Source organism: Loxodonta africana, chromosome 8, assembly GCF_030014295.1.
Source record: "Loxodonta africana isolate mLoxAfr1 chromosome 8, mLoxAfr1.hap2, whole genome shotgun sequence".
NCBI classification, from domain to species: Eukaryota; Metazoa; Chordata; class Mammalia; order Proboscidea; family Elephantidae; genus Loxodonta; species Loxodonta africana.
The window spans coordinates 99,359,751-99,368,862 of record NC_087349.1 but is presented as its reverse complement, the minus strand read 5'-3'; the positions used below and the strand labels follow the sequence as shown (position 1 = coordinate 99,368,862).

Here is a 9,112-nt window from a genome sequence, read left to right as displayed (position 1 = left end):
CTATTGGCTTTGTATAAATACCTTTTGTTATGTTGAGGAATTTTCCGTCTATTCCTATTTTGCTGAGAGTTTTTGTCATGAATGGACAACTCTGTCAAGTTCTATTGGCTAGAATTTTGTTGAGAACTTTTGCATCTATGTTCATGACGGATGTTGGTCTGTAATTTTCTTTCTTTTTTTTTTTTTTTTTTTTGTGGTGTCTTTACCTGGTTTTGGTATCAGGGTTATGCTAGCTTCATGGAATGAGTTTGGGAGTATTCCATCCTTTTCTATGCTCTGAAATACCTTTAGCAGTAGTGGTGTTAATTCTTCTCTGAAAGTTTGGTAGAATTCTACTCTGAAACTCTCAGGGCCTGGGCTTTTTTGTGTACAGTTTGTTTTTTAGAGCAGTTTTAGATTTATAGAAAAATATGGAATGTTTTATGAATTCACATATCATTCTTGCACAGGGGCCATGTTAATTTTCTCTGTATCATTTCAAATTTAGTACGAAACCAAAAAACCAAACCCATTGCCACTGAGTCGATTGCAACTCGTAGCTAGCTACCTATAGAACAGAGTAGAACTTCCCCATATAGTTTCCAAGGAGCAGCTGGTGGATCTGAACTGCCAACCTGTTGGTTAGCAGCCAAAGCCCACCATAGCTCTTAATATGTGATGCCAAAGCAAGCACCAGAGCATTTTTTAAAAATCATGTTGTTGTTGTTGTTAGTTGGGTTGATTCCAGCTCATGACAATTCCATGTGTGCAGAGTAGAACTGTCCTCTATAGGGTTCTTAAAGGTGTGACTTTTGGAAGTTTGTCAGGACTTTCTTCCAAAGAGCCTCTGAGTGGATTTGAACCACCAGCTTTTAGGTTAGTAGCTGAATGCTTAACCATTCGTACCACCCAAGGACTCAATATTTTTAAATCATAGGAATTATATATGATCCCTTAAGGCATTACAGAGTCCTGGTGGTGGGGTGGTTAAGCATTTGGCTGCTAACCAAAAGGTCAGCAGTTTGAATCCACCAGCCACTCCTTGGAAACCCTCTGGGGCAGTTCTACTCTGTCCTATGGCATCGCTATGAGTCGGAATCAACTTGATGGCAACTGGTTTGGTGGTTTTTTTTGAAGGCATCACAGATAAAACTGGACATCCTTATTGTGCAATAGTTTAATTCTTTGATGTCTTTTTCAGTCTTGTGTATGGTTCTTAGCCTATTTGATTCTTTTTCTCTTGTTGAGTCAATTTCAGTAATTTTTATTTTCTTAAGATATCAGAATTTCAGTTAGGCTTAAAAACAATCATTGCAATAAAATTACAGTTTTAAAAAATATTAATATACTTTTCTTTTCCACTCTGCCTGATCGTACATATATAGGGATACAGGCTGTTAGAGATATCTTTTAGTTTAAGGAGAGTGGGAGGGGTGTAACTTAAAATTTATTTCACTGGGACACACACATACACACAAACTAGTGAATTTTCCTGAAGTCCATATAAAAGATGATAGTTTTAAAAGCTCTGGACTTATAAAAACAAAGCTGTTTGACAGAATAAATGATTATTTTTTTAATCAAAAGGCAAAGATTTGAAGGATAAAGGTATAAAACTACCCTATGAATAAAAATTAGGACTGCAGTCTTCCAGGGAGTCAATAGGCAGATAGAGAACCTGATAGGGATGGAGGTCAGGGTGACCTTCTGGGTGACCTGGAGGAATCCCACCAAGAAAAGCGGCGATCACACTGAGATAGAACCCAGTCTCTGCCCAAACAAAGACCTCTCATCGTGGCTATGGATTGAATTGTGTTCCCTAAAAAGTTATGTTGCAGTCTTAACTCTTGTTAAAGAGAGAAACTGACAGATTCTTCTGAGTGCACAGGACAAATCACAAGTCACTGAACATTATGGAACATATCCAAAAACAGATAAAAAGAAATAATGTGGGGACAGTGAACATGAAGTTGCGCAGATTCCGCTTTGTGACAAAGACATCTGTTAAGCATAAACTAGCTCAGAGTTTATCTTACGCAAAGAATTTAACTTTAGGTAATTTCCTTTGTTTCTTGAGAGAGAATTCTAAAACTTTAGAATTTCCTGAGTAGTTGAGGTGTCTTTATTATTTTTAAGCCCCCAGACTACATGTGAGGATTTATGCAAACGAAACACGGGATGGCCAGGCCACAGAGACCACTTAGTAACCTGCTCTCAGAAAACGGGGCATTGTTCAATCAATCATGTTAAACCTTTGGTGACCCAATTATTATCTACTTTGATTTTTTTGTTGATACCATTTTTTTCATTAATGGAAGCATTCTGAATCATTGAGTGTATCTGAATTTTTGGTAGGCACTATGGTTTTTTTTTTTCTCTTGCCCCCTTCCACAAGCCCACCCTAAGTGTTTAGTGGTACATATGAAGTAGCACTAATTATACCCCAGAGGTCTATTGGTACATATGTGTAACAAATAAAAATTCAAAATTTCTATTTTTCCTACCAAAAATTCTGCCACCTCATACCATACCCTGTAAAAAACAGTAATTTGCAGCACATGCCTGTTTTTTTCAGTTTCAAGTAGTCGTACAGGTCCCTGCCTTGCAGCAGCAAGCACTGTCACTGATACAGCAGCTTTCCAATAAATCCCCAAAGAGCAGCATTTGCCCAAAAACAAAATTCAGAAGTCAGGAAGGGGCAGGAAAGATGGGTAAGTGAAAATTGGAAACCCAGGGAGGAAGTGGGTAGAGTGCCATCATGTTGAGGGGATGGCATCTAGTGTCACAAAACGTGTATAAATTGTTGAATGAGAAACTAATTTTCTCTGTAAACTTTCATGGAAACCACAGTAAAATGTTCTTGATGATTGCTTTTCAAAAGAGATGGTTCCCAGGTCCTTGAGGAAACAACCTTCATTTACATACTTTTCAAAAAACCAGAAAGTATCTACAGTTACACGGTATCTAAAGTGAATTCTGAAAAAACAGGGGAGGAGGGAGGCCTCCTCCCTTATTTTCAAAAGGAAGAAATAAAACATCTTATTTTCAATTTGTATTTGTTTTTACAATCTCCATGAACTCCTTTCTCTGCCTATCAGACTCCCTAACACACCCTCAAATGTCACCCCTACCCTCCTTCTAGCTGTCTTCCAAGACTCTAGGGTTATTTACTCTTTCTTCTGTGTTTCAGAAATTCTTCATTCAGACTTGTATAAAATAATTTATCAGATTATTTTAGAATGTTTTGTTTACATCTTTGTCACCTTTCAGTACTGAGAGCCCCCTTGAGAATGACAACTTTGACTTCTTTTTCTCTCTGGCTTTGAGCACTCTGCCTGATGCAGACGAAGCCATCTATAAATGTTTGTTGAATGACTTAGTCCACAACGAGTGGAACAGCTTACTAATAAAACTAAAATGCGCTTTGTTCAAATAAAAGTCTATGTTCATTTTTTTTTTATTATTCTGATCTGGCTGTCTTTTGAACTTAGGAGAAGTTCATTTAATTTATCCATTGCACGCATCATTTCTTTAGATTTGGCTAATCATTCCAGCCTGACAAGATAGTTTTCTTTCCTTTTCTTTTTCTTTTGAGTGTTATCCAAGAAATACGCTGCTCCTTCCAGCTGCACCATCAGCAACATTTATTATCATGCCATCAATTTCCTTATCCAAGTTGTAAATAACAAATCTGGACAAGACCTTTTCCATGATATTTATATTATCCTCCGGAAACCCTGGTGGCGCAGTGGTTAAGTGCTACAGCTGCTAACCAAAGGTTCGGCATCTCGAATCCCCCAGGCGCTCCTTGGAAACTCTACGGGGCAGTTCTACTCTCTCCTATAGGGTTGCTATGAGTCGGAATTGACTCGGTGGCACTGGGTTTGGTTTTTGGTTTTATATTATCCTCCCAGGATAGTAGTTTCTTCTCTTCTTTTGTCAACTGGATTTGAACTCAAGACAGCCATCATGGTCACTCATTTTTATGTTCTCTTAACTTTCTTGATTTCAATTAATACTATGAAATGTTCCAATGTCCTGTGATAACGGGAAGCAGTGAGGCATGGTTATTATGAATCTGTTTCCGGTATCAGATGACCTAGGTTCAAATTGTAGCTCCCCGCTTAGCAGCGGGGTAACCCTAAGCAAGTTTCTCAAAACCTTCAAGAGGTGTGTGTGTGTGTTTGTGTGTGTGTGTTTGTCTGTATGTGTGTATAATGAGAGCATCTGAGTGGTGTAAAAGTTAAGCGCTTGACTAGTTGCCAAAAAGTTGGAGGTTCAAACGCACCCAAAGTTACCTCAAAAGATAGGCCCGGTAATCTGCTTTCAAAAGGTCATAGTCTTGAAAACCCTATGGAGCAGTTCTACTTGGCACACATGAAAATTGAGTTGGAATTGACTCAGAGGCAACTAAAAACAACAGCATGCAACTTTTTGGCATACACAAAATGTGTCTAATATTCTCTCTACGCATTGCTGTCGAGTCTGTTCCAACTCATAGTGACCCTATAGTACTATCAAAAGAAACTGAGTCAATGATAAAATTAATCTATTAGATGAGGTTTATTCAAGCAGAAGATTTATGAATCTGGTACCACCAAACCACATGTGGAAATGTGCTTCACTGACTATCAACCGTGGCTGGCTTTTTATTCACAAAACTTGGAAGTAAAGAAGCTTATTTCTGATTGGTTTATACAATTTACTATTGAAATGCGGTCAGGATTTCATTTGTCAACAGGGTAGCCTGATTTACAGGAAAGCTACACTTAACTTTTGGTGAAAACAAGTCTTAAAAGTGTTGTCCCCTCAACCGATGATGCCATTTTGTAAACCACAAAACTCCATTTTGATTTCATTTAACAATTTGTTTTCTGATCAAGACCATCAAAGAGTTCTTTGATCAAGTTACTGACATCTCATTTTGCCTTCTTGTGGACCTTCTTTTATATGTGCTTTTGCTGGCAGATATCTGAAGACAGCCTCTTACTTCCAGATCTCCACCATGCTATAGCTAAGGCTCTTGGAGAATGACAATAGACCATGGAAAACTTAACCATGTGTTAAGTCCAATTGCAGCTGCTGTTCCAGATGTGGTTTCATTACCTGAGCAAATTAATACATCTCCTGGTACCTGGTATGCAGCTATTAATCTGCTATTGATCTGGCTAATCCTTTTTCTCCATACCTGTTTCAAAGGATCACCAGAAGCAGTTTGCCTTCAGCTGGCAAGGCCAGCAATACACCATTACTGCCCTACCTCATAGACATATCAACTCTCTGACTCTACGTCATAATTTAGTCCACAGGGAATTTGATCACCTTTCACTTTCACTAGATGTCACACTTGTCCATTACAACGATGCCACTATGCTGATTGGACCTAGTAAAGAAGAAGTGGCAATGACTCTGGACTTATTGGTGAAATGTTTGCATGCTAAAGAGTGGGAAATTAATCCAACAAAAATTCAGGAGCCTTCCACCTCAGTGAAATTTCTAGGGGGCTAGTGGTTTTTTAGTGGTACGGGGCATGTTAAAACATTCCTTCTAAAGTGAAGGATAAGTTATTACATCTGGTTCCTCCCAAAACTGAAAAGGAGGCACAATGCCTAGTGGGCTTCTTTGGATTTTGGTGGCAACATATCCCTCATTTGGGTGTGCTACTCAGGCCTATTTATTAAGTGACTCAAAAAGTTGCTAGTTTTGAGTGGGGCCCAGAAAAATAAGGCTCTGCAATAGGTTGAGGCTGCCGTGCCACTGCACCATATGATCCACCTGATCCAATGGTGCTTGAAGTGTCAGTGACAGATAGAAATGCTGTTGGAAACTTTGGCAGGCCCCTATTGACGAATCACAGCACAGACCCTTAGGATTTTGGACCAAAAAACTGCCATCCTTTGCAGATAACTACTCTCCTTTTGAGAAACTGCTTTTGGCTTCTTACTGGGCCTTAGTAGAGATTGAATGCTTAAAGCATGGGCCACCAAGTCACCATGAGGCCTGAGCTGCCCATCATGAACTGGGTGTTGTCTAACCCACATAATCATAAAGTCAGACATGTACAGCAGCACTTCATCATTAAATGGAAGTAGTATATACCAGATCATGCCTGAGGAGGACCTGAAGACACAAGTAAGTTGCATGAGGAAGTGGCCCAAATACCCATGGTCTCCACTCCTGTCACATTACCTTTCACCTCCCAGTCTGCACCTATGACCTCATGGGGCATTCCTTATAATCAGTTGACTGAGGAAGAGAAAATTCGTACTTGGTTTATAGATGGTTCTGCATGATATGCAGGCACCACTTAAAAGTGGGCAGCAGCAGCACTATAACCCTTGCTAGGACCTCCCTGAAGGACAGTGGTGAAGGGAAATCCTCACAATGGGCAGAACTTTTGAGTAGTGCATCTTGTTGTTCACTTTGCTTAGATGGAGAAATGGCCAGATATACAACTGTATACTGATTCATGGGCTGTGGCCAATGGTTTGGGTGGATGGTTAAGGACTTGAAAGGAAGATGATTAGAAAATTGGAGACAAGGAGATATAGGGAAGAAGTATGTGGATAGCCCTCTCTGAATGGGCCAAAGAAGTGAAGATCTTTGTGTCTCATGTGAATGCTTACCAAAGGGTGACCTCAGCAGAGGAGGATTTTAACAATCAAGTGCATAGGACGATGCGTTCTGTGGAAAACAGCCATCCTATTTCCCCAGCCACTCCTGTTATTGCCCAATGGGCTTGTGGAAAAAGTGGCCATGGTGGCAGGGATGGAGGTTATGCATGAGTTCAGCAATATAGACTTCCACTCACCAAGGCCTACTTGGCTACAGCCACTGCTGAGTGCCCAATCTGCCAGCAGCAGAGCCCAACACTGAGTCCCCAATATGGCATGATTCTTCAAAGTGATCAGCCAGCAACTTGGTGGCAGGTTGATTACATTGGGCCACTTCCATCATGGAAAGGGCAGTGTTTTGTTCTTACTGGAATAGACAGTTACTCTGGTTGTGGATTTGCCTTCCCTGCATGCAATTCTTCTGCCAGAACTACCATCCATGAACTTACAGAATGCCTTATCCACCATCATGGTATCCCACAGAGCATTGCCTTGAATCAAGGGACTCATTTCACAGGAAATGAACTGTGTCAATGGGCCCATGCTCATGGAATTCACTGGTCTTACCATGTTCCCCATCATCATGAAACAGCTGGCTTGACAGAACGATGAAATGGCCTTCTAAAGACACAATTATGATGCCAGTTAGAAGGCAATACATTGCAGGGTTGGGGCAATGTTCTGCAAGTGGCTGTATATACTCTAAACCAGCATCCGATATATGGTGCTGTTTCTCCCATAGCCAGGATTCATGGGTCCAGGAACCAAAGAGTGGAACTGGAAGTGGCACCACTATTACCCTTAATAATCCACTTATAAAATTTTTGCTTCCTGTCCCCGTGACCCTTTGTTCTGTGGCTCTAGAGATCTTAGTTCCAAAGGGACGAATGGTTCCAGTAGGAAAAACAACACTGATTCCATTGAACTGGAAGTTAAGAATGCCACCCGGCCACTTTGGACTCCTCATGCCTCTGGATCAAGAAAAGAAGGGAGCTGCTGTATTGGCTGGTGTGATTGATCCTGATTACAAAGAGGAAATTGAATTGATATTACATAATGGAGGTAAAAAAGAGTATTTCTGGAATGCAGGAGATCCTTTAGGGTGTGTCTTAGTACTGCCATGTGCTGTGACTAAAATCAATGGAAAACTACAGCAACCCAATTCTGTCATGACTACTAATGGCCCAGAAACTTCATGAATGAAGGTTCGGGTCACCCAACCAGGCAAAGAACCACGATCAGCTGAGGTGCTTACTGAGGGTAAAGGGAATACGAAATGGGTGGTGGAAGAAGGTAGTTCTAAATACCAGCTATGACTACTTGACCAGTTACAGAAATGAGGACTGTAATTGTTATGAGTGTTTCTTCCTTGTATGTGTGTATCAAATATTTTTGTTTACTTCACTTATAAAATACAAGATGTAAAGAGGGCTAGTGCATTTTTGGTTGCACACGTGTTTGTTGTATCATGTTAGACACAAGTATGACTTTATAATTGTCTTAATTTAGAGATTGTGTATGGTTTAGGGAGATTTGTACAGTTGACAAGTTGACAAGGGGTGGACTATGATGGTTAAGGTTTTGTGTCAGCCTGGCAGGGCCATGATTCTCAGTGGTTTGGCAGTTATCATGTGGTTTTACAGCTATTTAATGACATAATCACCACTGTAATGAGATCTGAAATAATATATTCACCTCCATGATGAGATCTGTTATGAGCAGCCAATCAGCTGAAAGGGAATTTCTTTGGGGGTGTTGTCTGTATCCAATATATGTGAACTTTCTGGCAAAGCTTGCTGGTCAGATGCTCCTGTTCATCTGACCTCCAGTTCTTGGGACTTCAGCTATCAGCTTACCTGCTCATCTTGGTGCTTATCAGCCTCTGCAGCCTGTGAGCCAGCAGCCCACTGTCTTACCTTCCAATCTTGGGATTCATCGGCCTCTGCAGCCTGTGAGTCAGAGGCTTGCTGTCTGACCTGATCTTGGGTTTGTCAGCCCCTGCAGCTACATGAGTCAGGAGGAACCTCCAGTCTGACCCACAGACTTGGGAGTTTCCAGCCTCTACAACCACGTGAGCCACTTCCTTGGTATAAATCTCTCTCCCTTTCTTTCTCTCCATATGTATATGCTGTATTGGTTTTGCTTATTTAGAGAACCCAGCCTAAGACACTAGCATCACCCTAGCTAAAGAGTTGAGAGACTATACATGTTGTTGAACTTATATAGCCTCAGCTGTTGGTCAGTTCAGCTATTACTGCCATAGTTTGAGACAGTTATGAGCCATGATTTCATTTGCATTGACTCCCAGCCAGGAATGTAAAGACCTAACAAAGGAAGCTAAGGCTGTGGGATTAACACCTGCTGGGAAGACATCTCATTTATTTCTAATTCTTTCAAATGTTTTAGGATGTTAGTCCAATGTGTACTTTCATTGTATGAGTGGAGTTTTAGGGGGACCCCACTAGTTCAAAGAGTGCAGCCTTCTAACATTCTCCAGTCACCATGGTATTATAGCATCC

General features: G+C 40.7%; 1 non-coding gene across 1 annotated transcript; it reads right to left on the bottom strand.

The window, feature by feature from the left end:
* Positions 1–404: 404 nt before the first annotated feature.
* On the bottom strand, positions 405–508 carry LOC111749787 (U6 spliceosomal RNA). Its single transcript, XR_002784980.1, has one exon. It is a non-coding gene; the product is annotated as a U6 spliceosomal RNA (small nuclear RNA).
* Between the last annotated feature and the right edge of the window lie 8,604 nt (positions 509–9,112).